Below are 22872 nucleotides of genomic sequence, written 5' to 3'. Positions count from 1 at the left end.
GCCCAATCACCCAACCTGTCCAAATCATACTGGGGATTCTTGGCATCCTCCTCACAGCACATACACCTACCCAGCTTTGTGTCATCTGCAAACTTGGAGATATTACATCTAGTTTCCTCGTCTAGATCATTAATATATATTGTGAATAGCTGGGGTCCTAGCACCGATCCCTGCGGTACCCCACTAGTCACTGCCTGCCACTCGGAAAAAGAACTGTTTATTCCAACTCTTTGCTTCCTATCTGCCAACCAGTTCTCTATCCAAGTCAGTACCTTACCCCCAATCCCATGCGCTTTAACTTTACACGCTAATCTCTTATGCGGGACCTTATCGAAAGCCTTCTAAAAGTCCAAATGCATCACATCCACTGGTTCTCCCTTATCTATTCTACCAGTTACATCCTCAAAAAATTCCAGTAGATTTACCTTTTGTAAATCCATGTTGACTTTGTCCAATCCTGTCACTGTTTTCCAAGTGCTCTGCTATTACATCTTGTATAATGGACTCCAACATTTTCCCGACTACCGATGTCAGGCTTACCGGTCTATAATTCCCTGTTTTCTCTCTACCACCTTTTTTAAATAGTGGGGTTACATTAGCTACCCTCCATCCATGCCAGAGTCTATAGAAATTTGGAAGATGACCAGCAATGTACCTACTATTTATAGGGCCACTTCTTTAAGTACCCTAGGATGTAAATAATCAGGTCCTGGGGATTTATCGGTCTTCAATCCCATCAATTTTCCGAACACCATTTCCCTACAAATACTGATTTCATTCAGTTCCTCCCTCTCATTAGACCCTATGTTCCTGACATCTCTGGGAGTTTATTTGTGTCCTCCTTTGTGAGGACAGGACCAAAGTATGTATTTAATTGGTACACCATTTCTTTGTTCCCCATTATAAATTCCCCTGATTTTGACTGCAAGGGACCTACGCTTGACTTCACCAATCTTTTTCTCTTTACATATCTATAGAAACTTTTACAATCAGTTTTTATGTTCCCTGCAACCTTACTCTCGTACTCTATTTCCCCCTCTTAATTAATCCCTTTGTCCTCCTTTGCTGAATCCTAAACTGCTCCCAACCCTCCGATTTGCTGCTTTTTCTGGCCAATTTATATGTCCTCTCCTTGGATCTTATGCTATCCCTAATTTCCCTTGTTAGCCACAGTTGCGCCACCATTTTTGTTTTCTTTTTATGCCAGACAGGGATGAACAAATTCTGTAGTTCATCCATGCGATCTTTAAATGTTTGCCATTGCCTATCCACCATCAATCCTTTAAGTAGCATTCCCCAATCCATCCAACTCACGCCTTATACCATCGTAGTTTCCTTTATTTAAATTCAGGACCCTAGTCTCTGAATCAACTACTTCATTCTCCATCTTAATGAAGAATTCTATCATTTTATGACCGCTCCTCCCCAAGGAGCCTCGCACAACAAGATTGCTAATCAATCCTTTCTCATTACATAACACCATGTCTAAGATGGCCTGATCTCTAGTTGGTTCCTCGACATATTAATCCAGGAAACCATCCCATATACACTCTAGGAATTCCTCCTCCACAGTATTGTTACTAATTTAGTTAGCCCAATCTATATGTAGAGAAAAGTCACCCATGATAACTGCTGTGCCCTTATTGCACGTGTCTCTAATTTCCTGTTTAATGGCATCCTCAACCTCAACATTACTGTTTGGGGGTCTGTATACAACTCCCACTAACATTTTCTGCCCCTTGGTATTTCTCAGCTCTACCCATGCAGATTCCACATCATCAGAGCTAATATCCTTCCTTACTATTGTGTTAATCTCCTCTTTAACCAGCAATGCTACCCCACCTCCTTTTCCTTTTTGCCTGTCCTTCCTGAATATTGAATACCCCTGGATGTTGAACTCCCAGCCTTGATCACCCTGGAGCCATGTCTCCATAATCCCAATTATATCATATCTGTTTACATCTATTTGCGCAGCTAATTCATCCACCTTATTATGAATGCTCCTCACATTAAGACACAAAGCCTTCAGACTTGTTTTTTTAACACTCTTAGCCCTTTTAGAATTATTATTTACTGTGGCCCTGTTTGATTTATACACTTGAGTTCTCTGCCTTCCACTTTTGCTTTTCTCCTTCCTGTTTTTTGTTTCTATCCTTGCTTCCCTTTCCTCTGTCTCCCTGCACAGGTTCCCAACCCCCTGCCATTTTAGTTTAAACCCCCCCACAGAACTATGCAAATGTTCCTCACCCCAGGATTTGGGACAAGGAATGCAACCATAGGCAGGGCAAAAGTTCTGCCATGCTACAAATCCACCTCCAAATATCCTCCCAGGACTACATCCATGTAGCATGTAGCAACCAGAGCATCCTCCATTAATGCAATGCAAAACTTAAATGAAAAGATCGCTCAACAAGAAGTGATAACTAGCTCGGGATCACAAATGCTTAGTTTCCTGAAAGTTCCGCTGACTCCCATATTCTGAAGTAATCTGCCATCCTGTATCCATTTGAGGGAGACAGAGGCTGAATGGCTGGCTATTTGGAATATGAGTTGTATGGTGCAAGGCTAGCTCATGGCCCCTTTCCACAAATCAGGTGAAAACAGCTTCCTCAGTAGAAATACTTTATTCCACAAGTGCATTTATTTGAATTATATGGAACTTGTTCTTCACCTAGAAGATATTTTGTTTAAATATGTATTTTTTCCTCTAGTAGATCATATGCTTAATCATAATGTATATCTGAGTGCTTTCATACAACTGATTGGTACAGTTATAAACCACAGAGAATGTTCAAGAGGATTTTAACGTGAAACATAAAAAAGATAGAAAACATAGAAAAATAGGAGCAGGAGTAGGACATTTGGCCCTTTGAGTCTGCTCTGCCATTCAATATGATCATGGCTGATCCTCAATCTCAATACCATATTCCCGCTCTCTCCCCATACCACTTAACAGCACTATGGGAGTACCTTCACCTCATGGACTGCAGCAGTTCAAGAAGGTGGCTCACCACCACCTTCTCAAGGGCAATTCGGGATGGGCAATAAATGCTGGCCTTGCCAGTGATGCCCACATCCCAGGAATGAATTTTTAAAAAAGTAGTCTGGGCCGGCTGAGTGAGAGGCAACTGCAAGTGCAATGGTGAAGTGGCGGGGAGGGAGCAGGAATGCTGCCAGTGGGTTTCTGCTCCATGATTCCCACACCACTACCTTATGTTGTCTGTTCAGCCAGCCCAGTGGTCTGCTGGAGGACAGATCTCTGGCTAGCTGAGACACTCTGCAAGCCCTTTTCAACTGAGGGGCCCAGAGTCTGAAGCTTGACATTCCATAGAAGTTGTTTGGTGTTCCACAGAAGCTGCAATGACTGCAGTGGAAGCTGCAACCTCAGTCATCAGACACTGCATGATGTTTTGCTCCACAGGATGCTGAATGGAATTGGCCAGCCTCTCCACGCTGGACAGGATGAGTTCCAGGCTCTGCGTCAAGCCATGGGCCAAGCTGGAGGTAGACACCTCCATTCCCATAACCATGACCCCGAGGCATTTCAGCCAGATCTCCATTGCACCAAGCATTTGGTTTGTCAAATCCATCAGTCTTCTTCTAAAGCTTGGCCCTGCAAGGTCCTCATCTGACTCCTGTACAGCAGAACTAGTATATGACCTAGCCCCCAACCCCACCCCCCCCAGGCAAGGTAGCACCTGTGGTATCCCCACGACCCAGCGTGGCTGCTGCCCACTAGTTCCTGGTGTATGCCACTGTGAGAATCCCTGTTCAATCATAGCCTCGACATGGGACGCCAGTCTCTGAGTTGGTGCCTGTGGCAGCAGTAGCAATTGATGCAGTGCATTCTTCTTCGCTTTCCTCTTCCTCCGGTGTGGGGGGGGGCGGGTTGGTGGTGAGGTGCCTCTTCCTCTGCTCTGCCTGTGGCCATGTTGTCTGCCACTCCCCTCCCGATTACTGCTAGCACTGCCTCCTCAAGGGGAGTGATCTCATGGATTTGTGCTTCCTCTCCCCCGGTCAGGTCCTGCTGGTGCCTACTATATGCTACCTTATTCTGGAAGAGAAAGAGTGGTGATTGTGAATGAGTGTATTGGCAGGTGTGTGTGTTTGTGTGTATGTGATGCCTCACATGGTTGAAGAGCTGTGAGCTGTGCCTGAGGTGTGAGTAGTGCCTGTGAAAGATGCAGCAGTGTGGGGTATGTGAATGTCAGTGTATAGTTAGATGGTGGATGAAGTGTGTTGAGGTTGTGATCTTGATGCTGGTACAGTTATTGAGCAGTGCGTTTGTGAGATGGGATCATACCTTGACCACTCGTGTCAAATCGTTAAATTTTTTGTGGCATTGGAGCCATGTCCTGAGGGCAGTGCTCCTGGTTGTGACTTCCTTGGTAATCTCCTCCCCATCCACCACATTAGCTGCCTCTATGACTTCCTTCCCCCCTGCGAGTACAGGACATCCCTTCTCCACTGTACCTCCTCTACCAGCACCTCCAATGCCATCTCTGAGAACCTGTGAGCCCTCTTCCTCAGTCCCTGAGCCATCCTGATATGTGTTGTCTGTCAGCCAGTGCACTCCACACCTTCAGTGGAAGTGCATGTTGGGAGGCTACATATTCATGATGGGATAGACTATACAATGTGTGTGGAAGGAATAGGGTCCCCGTCTACTACTCTACTGCACTTCCCTGCTCAACAATCTGGTGGACAATTCATCCTCAGGATACAACAGATTACTACAGCTGAAGACAAGTAATTCACACAGATACAAAAACAAAATACTGCGAATGCTGGAAATCTGAAATAAAAAAAGAAAATGCTGGGAATACTCAGCAGGTCAGGCAGCATCTGTAGAGAGAGAAACAGAGTTAAAGTTTCAGGTTGATGACGAAGGGTCAACGACCTGAAACATTATCTGTTCCTCTCTCTACAGATGCTGCCTGACCTGCTGAGTATTTCCAGCATTTTCTGTTTTTAAATTCAAATGTTCTTCCTAAGAAAATTTCCCAGTGGAATCTGCAGATTCCAAGGGCTAAAAACTTATCTTTGGATTGTATAAGCATCATTAGAAAATGCTTGTGCTTTAAGTATTGATAAATTAATATTAAAAGTACTATCTTGTAAAATTGTATTAATAACATAAGAACATAAGAAATAGGAGCAGGAATGGGCCATTCAGCCCCTTGATTCAATAAGATCATGGCTGATCATCTACTTCAACTCCACCTTCCCGCACTATCCACATATCCCTAGAGTCCAAAAATCTATCGATCTCAGTCTTGAATATATTCAACAACTGAGCCTCCACAGCCCTCTGGGGTAGAGAATTCCAAAGATTCTAGAAAGGAGAACGAAAACGGTGGATATTAAACATCCTCGTAGGTATTACTCATGAGAATTTAATTCTTAATCAATACATTTAGACTGGCAACTTCATAAAATTTTCATGTTAATTGATATCAGATAATTATTTAGGCTACAATCCTGGATACAGCTGTCATTCATGATAAACATAAGCCTGCCACAATGTTGCACCCAAGCTTTATTAGACCAATTTGTTGTAGGAGTCAATTTAACAGCATCTGTCATTAGTAAGACTTGCCCTTGCACATTTAGGTTTTTTAAATTTTTTTGTGGCAAGTTGCTGAAAGTGTGACCTGATAATGGCACAGCGAGGGAAACTGGGCATCTGGGACCTGTAAGAACAGGGTGAGCAACTGTATATCTCCTTAACCAATCAGATTGAAGTATTGTGAAATTAAGAGTGCAAGGATAGAGAAGGAATTGCAAATTAGAGTGGGTGAATTCAATGACAAATCATGTACAGAAAGAGAAATAGAGGGGGAAGAATGATTGGATTAAGAGAGAGAGAAAAGAGACAGAAATGAAAAGTAAAAACCAAAATTTTTGATTAGAATTTTTAAAATCGCCAACAATTAAAACCTGAAGGAATGAAACTTTGCACTTGTAATACTTAATTTTCAGTGCCAGAGAGTTTATTGGGCAGTAATTAATATTTATCCCATCATTAAAAGGGTACTTAGACTGAAATGGACAAGACTTAACTTTCTGCGTGGCTTTAGTTCGTACCTATCAAGTAAGTACAGGATCTTCATGCCGCTCAGTGCATTTCAATGGTGAAGCAGACAGTGGGATATTGTTTTCGTGAAGCTAATGGTGGAGCGGCACAGCTCAGACAGCAACTTTTGGAAATTCACATTTAACCACGCATCTGCCTTCTCCTGAAGTTGCTGCAGCATAAATAACGGTGAGCACTCTTAGCTGCACCATTATCTTGACAGCAAATGATGGCCCATCATATATACTTGTGGATCTCTTGTGCCTTTAATCATGACGATGCAAGGGATGGGGGTCCAAAGGCAGCTGGAAGGGATAGAAATAATCAGGATAAGGATGGAACAAGTCAAGGTCTGGCAAGTCAGGTTGGGTCATAGAAAAGCTGGGAAAATTAATCGGATTACATTTGAAGATCATCTGTACAACAATAACCTAATTGACAGCAGACAGCATGGATTCAGAAGGGAAGATTCTGTCTGGCTACCCTCCTTGACTTCTGTGAGTATGTGACAACACAAATGGATTGTGGTAAGCCCTATGACGTGGGCTCCCAAAGGCTTTGATAAAGTTACACATAAAAGCCGATTAATTAAAGCCAAAACTGTGGGGATTCAGGGTAAACCAGAGGAATGGATAAGAAACAAACTGAAGGGTGGGAAACAATAGGCTGGATTTTGTCATTGGGGGCGGGCTGTGGGCATGTCAGGTGGTCAGCGTGTCAGGACCCTGCCTCCGATGTGAGGTGGGACAAAAGTGCGATTTTGTCCTAATTGGGCACTTGATTTCCAGCTTGTGGGAACCCCTAGCCTGTTAGGTCCGTGTATCTTAATGTTGTGTCCTTCAATAATCAGACAACAGACTGCAGGGAACGATTCAACAGGTGTTTACTGAATGAGGGTTAGTCTAGAACTAACTGTACAGATCCCTACTCAGGGTTTATATACAGGTGTGGTCACTGCCAGTACTACAGTATACAGGAGCTGTAAAAAGTAGTTCTCCCCTTAAAGGTACATACATTACATAGCCCAATAAGTCTTTTGATACTGAAACTCGCCTCAGATGACGTCATCTATGCAGCTGGATTTAAGGCCTGCAAGCAGCCTTGGTTCTTTTCAGCCTTACAACTTTATCAACATACTTCTGAGGGATTCCTACTGCAACTATGTCCAGCACCAGACCAAAATGTGCACCCAGGTTCGATGAGCCCTCCCTCCAAGCTCTGGTGGAGGGAGCAAGAGCAAATAAGGAAGTGCTCTTTCCTTCCTCAGGGAGGAAAAAGCCTCCACAGCAGACCAAAGCTATGTGGCTGCAAGTGGCACAGGAGGTGAATGCCATTTCAATGTGCAGCAGAACCTGGCTGCAGTGCAGAAAGAGGTTTCATGACTTTCTCCGCACAGGAAAAGTGAGTATTCCATCCCCATGACCCTCAATCTGATCCCCATCGCCTCTCATCACCAGCACTCTGCTTTGTCAACCTCCTCCTCCACATTCCACTTCACCCTTACATCCATGCACCCTTACCCATTCCCTCTCTCTGTATGTTCACATTCACTTAACTATTCAACTATGCAGCCCTCACATTCCCTATCATTGTGATGCTATGACAACAACTTACAACACACAGGGAGGGCCCTTGGTCTTGGCACCTCACTCCATCTTTATCTCCTACTAAGCAACTATGCTATGGATTCTCTACACTCACTCCTTCATTCTCACTCAAACTCCACTTGTGTCCCTCATTGCAGGAAAAGAGAGCCCACAATAAGAGGGAGAGGGCAAGGACAGGAGGAGGGCCACCCTCAATAGCCCAGCTCACCACTGCAGAGGAGGCAGCACTGGAGATCGTGGGAGTGGAGGAGGATGCGCAAGTGGGGGATGGACAGACGGGCACATCACAGCATGCTGGTGACAGAATAGTTTTGTATCTCTCTCATTGACATTGCATGAGTGACTGATATGGGCTATGATGCTTCAATGTGCATGCAATGTTTAGCTCACATGTCTAACTCTTTCCTTTATATCCTGACAGGACCATCGACAGCCTCCCTCCCCACTGTCCGGAAGGAACAGCCTGATCCAGAAGACTCCTCAGAGGAAACTGCAACCTCTGAGGGCGCAGCGTCAGCAGAATTCAGCGAACCCTGCACCAGCGCAGACACTCACACCTCGGTGGGACCTTCGCGAGATAGAGTAGAGTTGCCACCTGTTGATCACAACTCACAAGTGAGCATCAGCAGATGGTGGAGACAGGGACAGCAGTGGAGAGTCCTCATTGGAGGGCGCAGGATTCTCCCAGCTTGGCTCCGCTGCATTTCGACCCTGTGCCTCTGGGTCCATCCAGAAGGAGAGCAGTGCTGGAACTCCAGGAACAGATGCAGGAGTCTCTGGCAGGTTTTGTCTCCAGGGTCACTGCGAGTGTGGAGCGAATGGAGGAGTCCATCGCTAACTTGAGCAGAGCCTTTGTGGAGGCATTGGCGCATGAACGCATCACCACAGAAAGGATGGCAACCTCTGTGGAAAGGATGGCTAACTCCCTCGTAAGGCTGGCTACTGTAGAGAAGAGGATGGTTACGGTAGAAAAGAGGATGGCTACGGCCGTGGAGGAGCTTAGTCACCAGCGTCTTGAAAACATGGTAATTGTTCAGGATAGACTGACATCTCTTGAGCAGCGATGGTCAGCTATTGAGCAGAGAAACCAGACCTTCATGGAAGTCCTCTGGAGTAGGACTTCCAGTGCAGAAACGGGTCCTCATGGCCCCCCTGAAGTGCAGCAAGGTGCTGTCAAGCCACTTGCTAGCTCTGAAGTGGGGCTGACCCATGAGAAGGATGTTGATGGCAGGGAACAAGGAAGTGGGAGCTCCTCTCCAAGCGCTCACCACTGCAGAGCCCTCGGTCAGAGCCTTACCAGAGTCCTCACCCAACTGAGATGGGCGTCTCAGCCCCTGCACAGCCGCAGGAGCAGCAGACTGTTGCCGAGCCCTCACAGGCTCGCAACGCCAGAGGAAACTCGCCAAAGTTGTTGAAGCAGGAGCAGCCAGAAAGTGAGCAAGGGGCCTCCACATCTGCTGAAGCCACAGGGGAAGCACCACGTAGGAGCATGCGTAAGAGGAAGATAATGCACAAGTATTCACAAGGGTAGTCACTTGGGTGTTCTGTTGTGTTTAATTTTGAAAAGCCATCCGTGAATTGTGATGATAAAAAAATTTGATGGCAAACTGTTGAAGTTGTGGCCTGTGTCATTTCGCAAATGGGACTTCCACATTGAGGGCTTAGGGCAACATCCAATTGTCAGTATGGTCGTCAGAGTGATAGGAATCCGCAGATTTTTGCCCATTGTCGATGCTCTGGTAAGAAGGTGCGAGGCAAAAGTGTTTGATTTGGCAGGCTAAGCAAATCTAGCCAAGAAGAGTGCGTCCCTTGCATCCCAGGAAGCAATGTGCTCACGTGCTGCTGCCGCTGGTTAATGCGCACCCGCAAGTTGTTCGTTGTCGCTCTCCTCCTCCTCCTGCTCCTCCTCCTCATTTGAGGAGGATATGCGATCAGCCACTTGTACCTCAGCCAGCTGCAAGCCATGATGCTGTGCCATGTTGTGAAGTGCACAGCAGACCACAACGATTCTGGAGACCCTGGCTGCTGAGTACTGCAGGGCTCCAACTGATCTATCAAGGCATCTAAATCACATCTTCAGCAAGCTGATGGTTTGCTCGATTATGGATCTGGTGGACATGTGGCTGGAGTTGTAGCTCTCCTCAGCTTCGTTTGATGGGCTCCTCAACGGCATCATTAGCCATGTCTTCAGGGGATAGTCCTTGTCTCCAAGTAGCCATCCGCAAAGTTGGTCTGGCAAATTGAAGAGTGGAGGCACGCTAGACTGGTGCAGGATGAAGGAGTCATGGCAATTACCATGGTACTTGGCGCAAACATGCAAAATGTCATTCTTGTTGTCACACACCAGATGCACGTTGAGGGAGTGAAAGCCCTTGCGATTGACAAAAATACCTGACTTGTGATGGGGTGCCTTAAGGGCCACATGTGTGCAGTCTATGATGCCCTGCACCCTTGGAAAGCCTGCCAGATTCACAAACCCAACCGCACGCGCGGTTACACTTGCTTGACCCTTGGAGAAGTTGATGTAATTGTGCGCGATGGCAAAGATGGCATTGGTAACCTACATGATGCAAGTGTGTCCGGCCACCTAGGAGATGCCACTGATGTCTGCTGTTGATCCCTGGAATGTGCCTGAAGCAAAAATGTTGAGTGCGGTGGTGACTTTGGCGGCCACTGGTAAGGGGTGTCCACCCGCTCCTCTGGGCTCCAGGTCTTGCTGCAGCATTGCGCAGATGTCACCCAGTACCTCTCGCGAAAGTCTGAGCCTTCTTTGGCACTGCTGCTCAGTCATGTTGAGGTAGCTCATCCTCTGTCTGTAAACCCTGTTTTGAGGGTATCTCCTGCGGCGACGTGCTTCCATGCGCCTTCTGGCCTGTGCAGCTTCAGGTGGGTGAGCAGCAGCTTGGCGCTCCTGTTGTTGCTCCTGCAGTTGGTGCTGCTGTTGTTCAGGGTTTTGCTGCTGCCGCGACTAGTCTTTGTCCGAATCTGATGTTCAGGAGGAAAGGAAATAAATGTTTCCCATTCTTCTGGTATAAACCTCAGTTGAGGAAACGCTCAGTCAAGATGGGGAGAGGCGTTTCCCAGGAGGCCACACTGGATATGGGTCTTAGGGGGAAAAATTCAGTTGTTTGCACCTCCCGTTAGCACCTTAAGAGGGCGCTAATGGGGCGCAAAGCAACTAGCACCCGGGCGCGGCAATGTTTGCGCCGCTCGCAAAATTAACTGGACATTTTGCGGTGGCATTAAACACTACCGCCACGATCTCCTGCACCGGCAGATCATGACGACAGTCGACTGCGCAACTCCCCGGTAGCACCCTGGACCGGATATTGAGTGGCGCTCCCTGTATTACCGCCTGCTGCTAGCAATGACAGGTTGAGGGGAGCATTTTGCAGCCGGGAAGGAACTGGGGGAGTGTTATTTAAAGGTGACCGCTTCCTGCCTTTTTTTGTTGGTGACATTTTTGCACCACGCATTCTGAGAGAGCGAGAGAGAGTCTTTTGAAAAGATTCATCGCTGTGTGAAGCAGTTTTGGATACTGAGCAGCACTTGGCAGGTTAATTTTGATTTGCCCTTCCTTGTATCGATTTAGAAGAGACTATGGGGTCTGCACCCTGAGCTCTTTCCCTGGCTCTCTCCATTGTTCTTTCCAGCAGATTTGATGTACAGGTCTCTCCAGGCTGAGATTCAAGGCTGCAATGAGCAGGATGTGGATGGACAGCAAAATCAACCCTCCCCTTTAAGATAAAAACAGAAAATGCTGGAGAAACTCAGCAGGTCAGGCAGCATCTATGAAGAGAGAAACAGAGGTAACGTTTCAGGTCGATGACCTTTCATCAGAACTCCCCTTAAAGGGGAGTTCAGGTGATTGATATGTGCATGAGTGCAAAGGTAAGTGTGTTTGGTGTGTCTAAAGTGATTAAAGAAGTTTAAATGACCTTATCTTACCTTTTCAGCCTTCCTTCCTTTAGGTCTCGGGAGTCCCTCATCTCACTGGTACAGAAAGCAGAATGGTTGCGAACTGTCAAAAGTGACAGTCTTCAGCTTTCTGTGCAGGAAAGATTTCTAACTGAGTCTGTGGAGAAGGACTCAGGTTAGAAGTAAGACTGTCAGCGTTTGACAGCTTCAAACAGCTGTGAAACGCTGATATTTCATCTGTCAAAACCTCTTGACAAATGAAATTTCAGTCTGTGACGTCACCTGTTGCCAGGTGGCCCTTAATTGGCCTGCTGAGCCTGCTGGGCGGGCTCAACAAGATCAATCAAGTTAAAATCGTGTGGGTTGGCCACATCTCGATAGAGGTGGGACTACAACCCCGAAAGTTGTAGTCCCGCCTCCTACCAGACTCCTGAATGAAAATCCAGCCCGTTATCTCCCGGGAAAGGCAAAAAACTAAGGAAATAAGGGAAAAAATAAATTTGCAAAATTCCTCTCCGACCCTCTCAGATGATCAAAATTAGTCCAGGAGATCACGTTGACCATGGGCCGGAAATTTCCCATTGCCATGTGTGCGGGTTTGGAGGAAGGTCAGCTGTAAAAATAGCGAAAATAGGCAGCGTATCGGGAACCCCCCATCATCCTGTCTCCTCTCGCCTTCAACTCAGGCGCATTAACGGGAGAGGCGGACGACCTAATTAAAGTCGTTAAATCCTTTTAATCAGACCCTTAACAGGCTTTTTAACTGCAGCTACTGAATTTAATGGCATGAGCACGGGAAGCACGCAGCTCGAGAACCTCGCCTGTGAAGGGAAGTCGGAAGTTCTGTGGCCATTATTCGAGGGCAATAATTGACAGCTGAGAGTAACCGATAAATAGAAACACCTTACACCTCAATAGTTGCCTTAGGGAAAGGCTGTTGATGACTCCATTCTGTGCACAGATTTAGGTTTCTGGAGTTTGCAGGTCATTTCTGCAACCTCAGAAGCCACTCTCAGCACATTGCTTCTCAGTATTAGAACCTTGAGGGTTTGTCCCTCTGATTGCTACTTCACCTGCCAACTACTACATCAGATATGGTGCTGCTTATACTGTCTCACCTTGGTCCTCAGAACCGGACCAAGATGAGCCCCACCACAAACAACACCAGCCACACAAGCAGCAACAGCAGCAACCACAACAGCAGCCTTCTCCTCAATGACCTGATGCTCCACAGGAGAGAGGTGGCACCACAGGGCTGCGGTGCACTGAAGGGGAGACCCCCAACACAGCGTATACAGGCAGAGGATGATCTTCCTCAACATGACTGAGCAGCAGTGCCAAAGGAGGCTCAGGCTATCGGGCCAGGTCGTCGACATTTGTAACTTGCTGGAACAAGACCTGCTGCCCAGAGGTCCTGGTGGACACTCCTTGCCAGTGACTGTCAAAGTCACCACTTCCGTCAACTTCTTCACCTTAGGCTCCTTCCAGGGATCTGCAGCAGACGCTTGCAGGATCTCGCAGTCGGCTGCCCACAGGTGCATCACCCAGGTGACCGATGCCATGTTTGACAAGCTAGCCAATTATATCAACTTTGCCACTGATGAAGCCAGTGTTACTGAACGGGCGCTCAGCTTTGCAACTCTGGCTGGCTTCCCACACGTGCAGGGTGTCATCGACTGCACACATGTGGCCATGAAAGCACCCCCACATCACCCAGGAGAGTTTGTGAACCACAAAAACTTCCACCCCCTCAATGTGCAGCTCGTCTGCAACCATAAAAAGGATGATTATGCACGTGTATGCCAGATTCCCTGGCAGCTGTCATGACTTTTTCGTTCTGCAGCAGTCCACCCTCCCTCAGCTCTTCACACCTCCAAACAGACTTACCAGCTGGCTGCGTGGAGTCAAGGGCTATCCACTGAAGACTTGGCTCATGACACCCCTGAGGAAGCCAAGTACTGAGGCCGAGGAGCATTATAATGAGAGCCACCAGATGTGTCATAGAGCAAGCAATTGGCATGCTGAAGATGTGCCTCCAGGGTGATCCACAATCGTTGACTACAACAATAGGGGGAACCTAAGGATCTCTCTGGATGGAAGAATTAAAATGGCTGAATGGCTATCCTCATCTGTAGTGATCTTGTGAGCATATGTTTGTATCATTGAATGACATAAAGCTCTAAGAATAATGACCCAGAATTCGCGGTCGGCAGCGTAGCTAAGGAGTACACCGCCGACATCCGAACAAAATCCTCATTTTCCTCATGTGAAACCCCCCCCGCCCTCTTCGAGAAGTTGTTTTCTAACGTTGCAGAGTTGTGCGCAGCGTAGTGGCTCACGGGTCCCAGGAACGCACCGTTGTGCTTATGTGAACCTGGAATCACATGGGGCGGTGCTCCTTTCACTTCCTGACACTTGGCCAATCAGGAAACAGAGGAGATCGTTGATTTGCCCACAACTCATTTTAAATAATTTAGCAGCTAGAAATGCTATTTTACTGATAAATTACATAATTGCAATAGTATTTAATACACAAACCAAGATTTCAACATTACCAGAATTCGATCAAACACTGAAAAGTCTTCAAATGCTTTTTACTGAAGGTGACCATAAAACCATAAAACTCGATTAGGATGCTTTTATACAAAGCATGCAGTTGAATTAACATTGGCCCTTTCATTCTGGGCCATGACAACATAAACCTATAATTACAGTCTTATAGTCCTATCGAATTTGTTTCTATTAGACTAACTAACATTTGATTAATTTAAATAATCCAAAATCGAGAGTTTAAATGTCTGATAACATGAGGAAATCATGAAAGTGAATTAAATCCTATCTAAATAGAAGTTGGGAGACAATTAAACCGAAACTACAAAAGGCTTTTGGGCAGCAAAGACGGTGACACAAAAAGGCTGTGTTTTCAAACTCGAACAAATGAAAGTTTCTTTCAAAGTTTGTATCCACTCAGACGCAACCAGTGCCTTATTGTTATGGGCTGTAGCATAAACCTAGCTCAACATTAATACAATTTTCTCATTCCCCCCCTTAAGCTGTGCAACAAACAGGCTCCTGCGCCTATTTACACCAGACGTAAAAATTTTCAGGGTAATTAAATAGGGTTCCACAGTAGGTGAACAATTCGCCCAACTTTTCGCCAGATTTGGATGAGGAGGTGAAACATACAGCGAAGCCAATGAGCAGTCGGAATTTGACAGATCGCAAGTTCAGGATTTAGCGCATGCGCAAATCCCGAACTTGCAGTCAATTTCAAAGGCGGTATGACACTGTACTCTGAGAGTACACTGTCATACCGACCGTGAATTCAGGGCCATTATATTAACCACAATGCTGTAGAATCTTTTTCAGAAATCGCACATTTCAATATCACATGTTGCTGCAATTTCATTCGTGGATGAGTAATTATATAAGAAAACAGGCAATCTCCCATTTTTTTATTAAAAGAGGAATTTTGGACTGTAGTCAATGATTCCCATGAAAATAGGAAAAGGTATTATGTACAATTTTTTTAAAGGTTTGGGAAAAGGGCAGGGTGCTGAATAATCTTCAGTGCTGTATTATTCTATATTTCCAATCAGTTTTTTGGATAAGTAAAAAGCTACCATGCTTCATTATTATTTGGGTTTTTAAAAATCCACAGCAGCACAATGAATACATTAATCTTGCAATGTCATTTAACAGAACAAATAATGCAGAGATTAAAAGAATGCTCTTTAATTGTATATTTTGCTATTCATCAGAATAATTATGTTCCTACAATTTTATGGAAACAATTTCAAAGACACTTGAATTTTTGAATGGATGCGCCTTCTAATGTAATGAGAAAGAAACTCCCAATTTTGTTTTGCTGTGTACAGGTGTATGCGCCTGTGTGCTGAAAGTGATATTGAACAATAAAACAAAAAAAGACATTTTTAAAATCTTTTATTAGAGAGGATTTGAAATTATGCTGCGCAGAGATTAGCGTACAGATGCTTATCTCATTTATGTCAATTCCTTGCTCTATTATTTCAATGGAGAAATTAAACCCTTTAAAATAAATGAGTTATAATGGTGCTAAACACTTATGCTCATTTTCGCAGTGTATTTTAAAGGCCAAAGAATGATATTATGTATGAAACGACAAACCTATATTTTATAAATATATATATATATATATATGCATATGCTTGTTTGTTTGTGTGTGGGTGTGTGTATGCATATATATTGATAATAATTGCATGTTTTTAACAAAATGTCTTAATGCCAATGCAATCTGCATGTTTTTATGCATTTAAACGAAAAATGCGACATCATATTCAGCACTTTCGATATCTCTGTGTTTGGGAGTCATATAAAAGAAGTCTGGAGAGGAGTGACATGATCCAGAGGATTTTATTTTATTTTTGATGAACTTAGTGTTTATCAAATTGAGGAATGTCAATTTTGATGAATGAGCTTTTCTTTCACTTTTGTCAAACAGTGTCAGCATGAAATACTCCCAGATCAGAGTTAAACCATTCTGGCGCACTCCTAAATTGTGCCTTAATACTATCTCCAAAGGATATCACTCTGTTTTTCCATTTTCATGCAGCTATTTTTGTGCTCTCTCAGTAAGGTTGCCAGTTTAGTACCAAATTATGGCCTGTTTTATACTTTTAACCCATGTACACTAGGAAATTGTTTAATAAAATATAAAAGCAAAATACTGCAGATGCTGGAAATCTGAAATAAAAACAGAAAATGCTGGAAATACTCAGCAGGTCAGGCAGCATCTGTAGAGAGAGAAACAGAGTTAACGTTTCAGGTCAATGGGCTCTTACACTGTTCCAACGAAGCTCAACGTTAGCTCGAGGAACAGCACCTCATCTTTCGATTAGGCACTTTACAGCCTCCTGCACTCAACATCGAGTTCAACAATTTCAGACCATAACCTCTGCCCCTATTTTATTTTCACATGGCAGCTGTTGATGATTCTGCCATTGCCATTTACACCTCATCTAGACTCATCTTTTGTTTCTTAACTTGTCCAATTACCTTTGCCTTTTGCCTTGCACCATCATCCCTTTTGTCTCTTAACCTCTCCTGCCTTCCATCCTATCACAGACTTTCCCTTTTGTTCTTTCCTCTCCTCCCCCCTCTCCCTGCCCCTACACTTGCTTAAAAACCTTTTACATCTCTAACTTTTCCAGTTCTGATGCAGGGTCATCGACCTGAAACATTAACTCTGTTTCTCTCTCCACAGATGCTGTCTGACCTGCTCAGTATTTCCAGCATTTTCTGTTTTTATTTTAGGAAATTATTTAAGACTGGCAAAATACATTCCATATGGAATCATGGCAGCTGGCAGAGAGAGACTCTCATCTCAATAACTGAAGCAAGACTAGGTGTTGAAAAGGACTGCATTCTAATTTAACAACTAAAACTTGCATTTATATAGTGCCTTTAACGCAGTAAAATATCCCGAGGCACTTCATAGGAATCAGACAAAAATTGACACTGAGCCGAAGAAGGAGACATTAGGACAGGTGACCAAAAGTTTGATGAAAGAGGTTTTAAACAGCGTCTTAAAGGAGGAGAGAGGGGTGGAAAGGTTATCGACCTGTAACGTTAACTCTGTTTCTCTCTTCACAGATGCTGCCTGGCCTGCTGAGTATCTCCAGCATTTTCTGTTTTTATTATATATTATATTAGTGGAGAGGCAGAGAGGTTTAAGAATGGAATTCCAGAGCTTAGGGTCTAGGCAGCTGAAGGCACAGCCACCAATGATGGGCAAAGGAAGTGAGGGATGCACATCCCACGGCTCTGCCTTCATATTCACAATATAATGGGAAATTCCTACCTCAAATAGTAATGATTTGTCCATGTACTATGACATACAGAAAGAATGGTTTGCATACTGAAACAAACCAGCACCACCACTCATTTTACTTTTAAATATCACCATCAAAAACATTGGTGGTGCAGGTTTCTACATGGACAAATCATTACTATTAGCATTTCTGAATGAGACTTAGCCATTTTTGGGAGGGAAAACAGACCTTTTTCTGAAAGTGCTTTACCTGTGGAGCATGGTTCTTTTGAGGTAGGGATTTCCCATTACATTGTGAACATGAAGGTAGATTGAGATGTGTGACATAGGATATCAGGGGGGGGAGAAATTCGGTATCGTCCCATTTGGGGCGCTTATTTTTGAAATCCTGAAAAATTAGTGCCAGGCGCTAATAATTTTGAGCTTCCACTAAATTGGCTGTCAGCACTCCTGGAAAGAACTGGAGCGCTAAATCAAGCGCTAATGACCTAAGCAGGGTGCTACAGGAGCGCTAGCAGCAGAGCGATAATGAACTTCAGGTGCTATGCAATCAGGAATGATCCTTCACACTGGCCCCTTCCAGCTCTTAAAGGGGAGGTTGCATCATTGTGCAGGTCCTCATTATCCGCATTGCTGGCTGTGAAGACGAGCTGCAAGGAACTCAATCCCCTGATCGTGATGGCTGATCCCACTCCCAGGGAGAGATCTCATCATTTCATGGATGAGGCATTGGAGGCATTGTTCAGGGGAGTGGAGCAAAGGAGGGCAGTGCTGTTCCTGGAAGGAGGCCATTGCCCCAGGTCTTCAGGGCAATGTGGAGGGAAGTGGCCCAGGAGGTCTCGGCAAGTAGTGTGGTCGTACGCCGCCTGACACTGTGCCAGAAGAAATTCAACGACCTCACTCGGGTGGTCAAGGTAAGTACATGCTTCAACAGGTCCTACATACAAGCATCTGAACCTCAGTCTGTACACACTGCACAAACCACCACACCCCCACCAGTCACCCACCCACAAGCATCTGCACCTAATTAAACTCACATCCACATCTCACACCTTGCTTACGTTCACAGCTATTCAACTACAGCAGGCATATCTCCCAAACACATATCTGGACTCTGACTAACAGACATTCGTTTCTCTTGCAGGCCAAGATGGCCCACAATAGGAGGGAGCAGCAGAGAACAGGCAGGGGTGATGCGCAGCTCCAGCAGCTCTCAGGCCTGGAGGAGCGAGTGCTGTAACTCATTGGGCAGCAGGTGGTGGGCAGTGCGGCCGTCGGCAATGTCGACCCCCTTGGAAGCAACAATGGTATGTTCACCCCCTCTCCTTCCCTCATCCCACTTCCCCCTCACACCACAAACCTTTCTCGCTTTCCACCTCCTGATACTGTCTGCATTCCTTCCTCCCTTCCTGCCCCCCCTGCCCTCACCTTAACACAAGTCTTATGCCTTTATGCTTTCAGAGAATCAGTAACTGGATGACCAGCCTGTCCCTGAGCCTCCCACTGAGAGTGAGGAAGGAGAAGAGGAGGAGAAACAAAGTATCGCATCACTGCATCTCTCACCCGAATGCACCATCTCAGACACTGGCACTACACGATCTTTAGAGGCAAGTTTAGCACTGGGTGAAGCACCGCGGATGAGTGGGCTGCAGCAAAGCCAGGGGGAAAGGGTAGCTCGGCAGCCAGCTTCCCAGAGGGCGAGTTCACGGCCATGTTCTGCTGCACAGAACTCAGATGAGGACCTCGATGGGGAGGCGTTCACAAGCAGGGTGATGGCCATGCACACCGAGATGATAGGTACAATGGTAAGGGTGCCCGACAGCCTCTCGGCAATGGTAAGGAGCATGGAGGAGTCCGCCTCCAACATTGCACAAAGCTCTGCGCACACCATGGAGCCCATCATTTCTACTCTGCAGAGGATGGTAGACTCCCAGAGAGACTGTGCGGATCCAGACCTCATGACGCGTGTTATGGGCGACACAACGTCTTAGTGCTGTAATGCGGTCAATGGCTGGTGGCATCGAATCTCAGACTGCTCTCAAGCAGTCTCAGCTTGATGCCACACATGCTCTGACTGCTGCCATCGTGGCTGGGTCCACCACAGCCCACAGGGGATCTCACGGTGTCGCAGCAGGACACCAATCTGTGCTCCAGCAGATTGGTAGGGATGTTGAGGTGCTGCCCCGGGGGAGTGGCAGTACGTCAGTGGAGCAGGAACCTGCTGTGCTCTCTCAGGATGACAACATTCCTGATCCCACCACTGCCACTCCGCCATTTCTCTTGTCACTGCCTGTCATCCAGCCAGCCCAAACTGCCGCCGCCCATCCTGAGGTGGTGCAGTGTACAGCCGGGCCTTCCAGGCCCAGAGCTGGTCGAGCGCGTCCTGCAAGGCCATCTAACAATCAGCAGCCTTCCAGCAATCCTGCTGCAGCCACTGGGGAGACACTACGTAGGATCAGTAGATTAGGAAAAGGCACTGTAAAGAGGGGAAGTAAGGGTTTGCACAAGGGTGATTAGTTAATATTGTTGTTGTATATATGTGGTTCCTGAATTTGGATAAATTTATTATTGGAATGTTGCAGATTTGAGGCTGTGTCTCATTTCAGCTTTGGGATGTGGTATGAAATGAGAAATTGATCGAATAATTGGGTCGTGCTGAGCAACTGGGAAGTGGCCTCGAATTCATTGGAACCGAAGTCTGATGAGGCGGTCTGATGAGACCACCCTTCCACAAGGCCGACTAAGTGGTGGCCTCCTCCGTCACTGTTGTTCGTGCTCCTGTTCCTCCTCCTACTTCTCCTCATTTCCCTCTACCTCCTCCTGAGATGGTGTGGCTATGCCTGGTGGCAATGGCTGCGCCCTCATGATGGCCAAATTGTGCAGCATGCAGCAGACAACGATGAAAAAGGACACCCGATCAGCCGAGTACTGGAGGGCTCCTCCCAAGCGGTCAAGGCAGCGGAATCGTTGCTTAAGCACCCCAATGGTCTGCTCAGTGATGTTCCTGGTGGCAGCATGGCTCTCATTATATGAGTGCTGGCCAGGAGAGCTGGGGTTGCGGAGGGGAGTCATGAGCCAGGTGGAGAGCAGATAGCCCTTGTCTCCCAGCAATTAGCCGCGAGCTTGATATGGTGGATGGAAGATTGCTGGCACACTGGTCTGGCGCAGGATGAAGGCATCGTGTTACTGTTACTTCTTCAAGGAACTCCATTAAGTTTGTCAGACCTGACTTTCCTTTTACAAATCCATGTTGGCTGTCATTAGTTAACCCATGTTTCCATAGGTGAGTATTAATTGTCCGCTACTGTTATTAGGCTTTTTAGTCTATAGTTACCAGTTTTATATTTATTTCTCTTTTGAACAGAGGTGTTACATTGGCCACCCTCCAGTTCATGTCTTAGTCTATTTGAAAGATTGTGGTCAGAACCTCTGCTGTTTCCTCTCCGATTCGACAGTGCATGTCATCCAGGCTTGGTGCCTTTTCTACACTGACCTCCACCAGTTTCTTCAGCATTACTTCTCTAGCTGTAATTATTACACATCTTTCTCTTGTACCTTTTCATTCTCACTACTATACTCTTCTGTGAAAACTGAGGCAAACTACTAATTTAGTAACTCCACCATTGCAGAAGAACATAAGGACTTAAGAAATAGGAGCAGGAGTAGGCTATTCGGCCCCTCGAGCCTGCTCCACCATTCAATAAGATCATGGCTGATTTTCGACCTCAACTCCACTTTCTCACCGGATCTCTATATCCCTTGATTCCCTTAGAGTCCAAAAATTTATCTATCTCAGCCTTGAATATACACAATGACAGTCCTCTGAGGTAAAGAATTCCACTGATTCACAACCCTCTGAGTGAAGAAATTCCTCGTCATCTCAGTACCTAATGGCCGACCCCTTATCCTGAGACTATGCCTCCTAGTTCTAGACTCTCCAGCAAGGGGAAACAACTGCTCAGCATCTACCCTGTCAATCCCCTTCAGAATCTTATATGTTTCAATGAGATCACTTCCCATTCTTCTAAACTCCAGAGTATAGGCCCAATCTACTCAATCGCTTCTCATAGGATAACGCTTTCATCCCAGTAATCATTCTAGTGAACCTTAATTGCACCGCCTCCAAGGCAAGTAGATCCTATTTTGCTATCGTACAAATATATCCTTCCTTAGGTACGGAAACCAAAACTGTACACAGTACTCCAGGTGTGGTCTCACCAAAGCCCTGTACAATTGCAGCAAGATTTCCTTACTCTTGTACTCCAATCCCCTTGCAATAAAGGCCAACATGCCATTTGCCTTCCTAATTGCTTGCTGTACCTGCATGCTAACTTCCTGTGTTTCCTGTACAAGGACACCCAAATCCCTCTGAATACCAACATTTAATAGTTTCTCAACATTTAAAAAAATTTTGCTTTTCTATTCTTCCTACCAAAGTGAATAACCTCACATTTCACAATATTATACTCCATCTGCCACCTTCTTGCTCACTCACTTAATCTGTCTATGGCCTAGAAATTGGGTTTTGGCTTAGCCAGGGCATTAGCGCCGGAAGTTAGTGCCGGCGCTAAGTCCCCCTGCGCGTGCCAAAAATTCAGCAGGGCCGCGCCCAAACGGCTGCCGGCGCTACTGAAGGGTCTTTGCGGCGGTAAATCGGCGCTAACTGCCGTTTCGCGCCGCAATTCCGGCGCTGCGGCACCCGATGCGGTGCGGCAGGCTCGGGAAGTGCAGGCCTCCTCCTTCCGTTAAGGAGGAGCTGCCTGCACCCGGCCGCGGCCCGCGCAAATCTGTCTAAAAATGAGCCCGGCACCTCGGACAAGTGCCGGGCTTGCATCTGTTCCGGGGGGTGGGGGGGAGAAGTCCGGGGAGGGAGCTGCGGGCAGGCGGCCGGCGGGGAAAGCGGCCGGCCGCCGCGGGGCCTTTAATGCGCCGACGCAAACTCATGCAAGACTCTGTTGCCAGAGTCTTAGTTGCGGCTGCCACGGGCGAGGCGGCCGCAACTGAATTTCGGCGCTAGGGCCCGTCGGCATGGCAACCGGGACGCTGCGCACACCAATGACGTCATCGGTGCCGGCGCAGCGCTACCGGTGCAACGCCGATTTAGGGCCCCAGGGAATTTTTAAACTGGCCATAACTCTGGCGCTAGTCCCTCTAGTGCCTCAAAAGCGGCGCTAAGGCAACTGAATTTCTAGGCTCTTTGCAGACACTTTGGCTGGAATCATCTGCACATAGGTGGGTTGGGGGCAGGGGGCCTCCGAGGTGGACGGGGAGGTCAGGTTTCAGGTAGGCACTGCCAGATTTAATGGCAGGGCCTGATTTGCACATGAGGCCTCGGTTTCCCGCCCACAGCCAGCCAGATTCAGAGGCTGGCTGGCTGCGGGTGGGTAGACCTGCAGCTGCAGAGAGGGAGCGAGGTTTCAGTCTGGGGAAGGATGGGGAGTGTCATCGGGCGGTCAGAG

Source organism: Somniosus microcephalus, chromosome 7, assembly GCF_052327205.1.
Source record: "Somniosus microcephalus isolate GS21.2 chromosome 7, FLI_Smic_1.0, whole genome shotgun sequence".
Lineage (NCBI taxonomy): Eukaryota > Metazoa > Chordata > Chondrichthyes > Squaliformes > Somniosidae > Somniosus > Somniosus microcephalus.
This window is presented reverse-complemented; position numbering follows the sequence as displayed.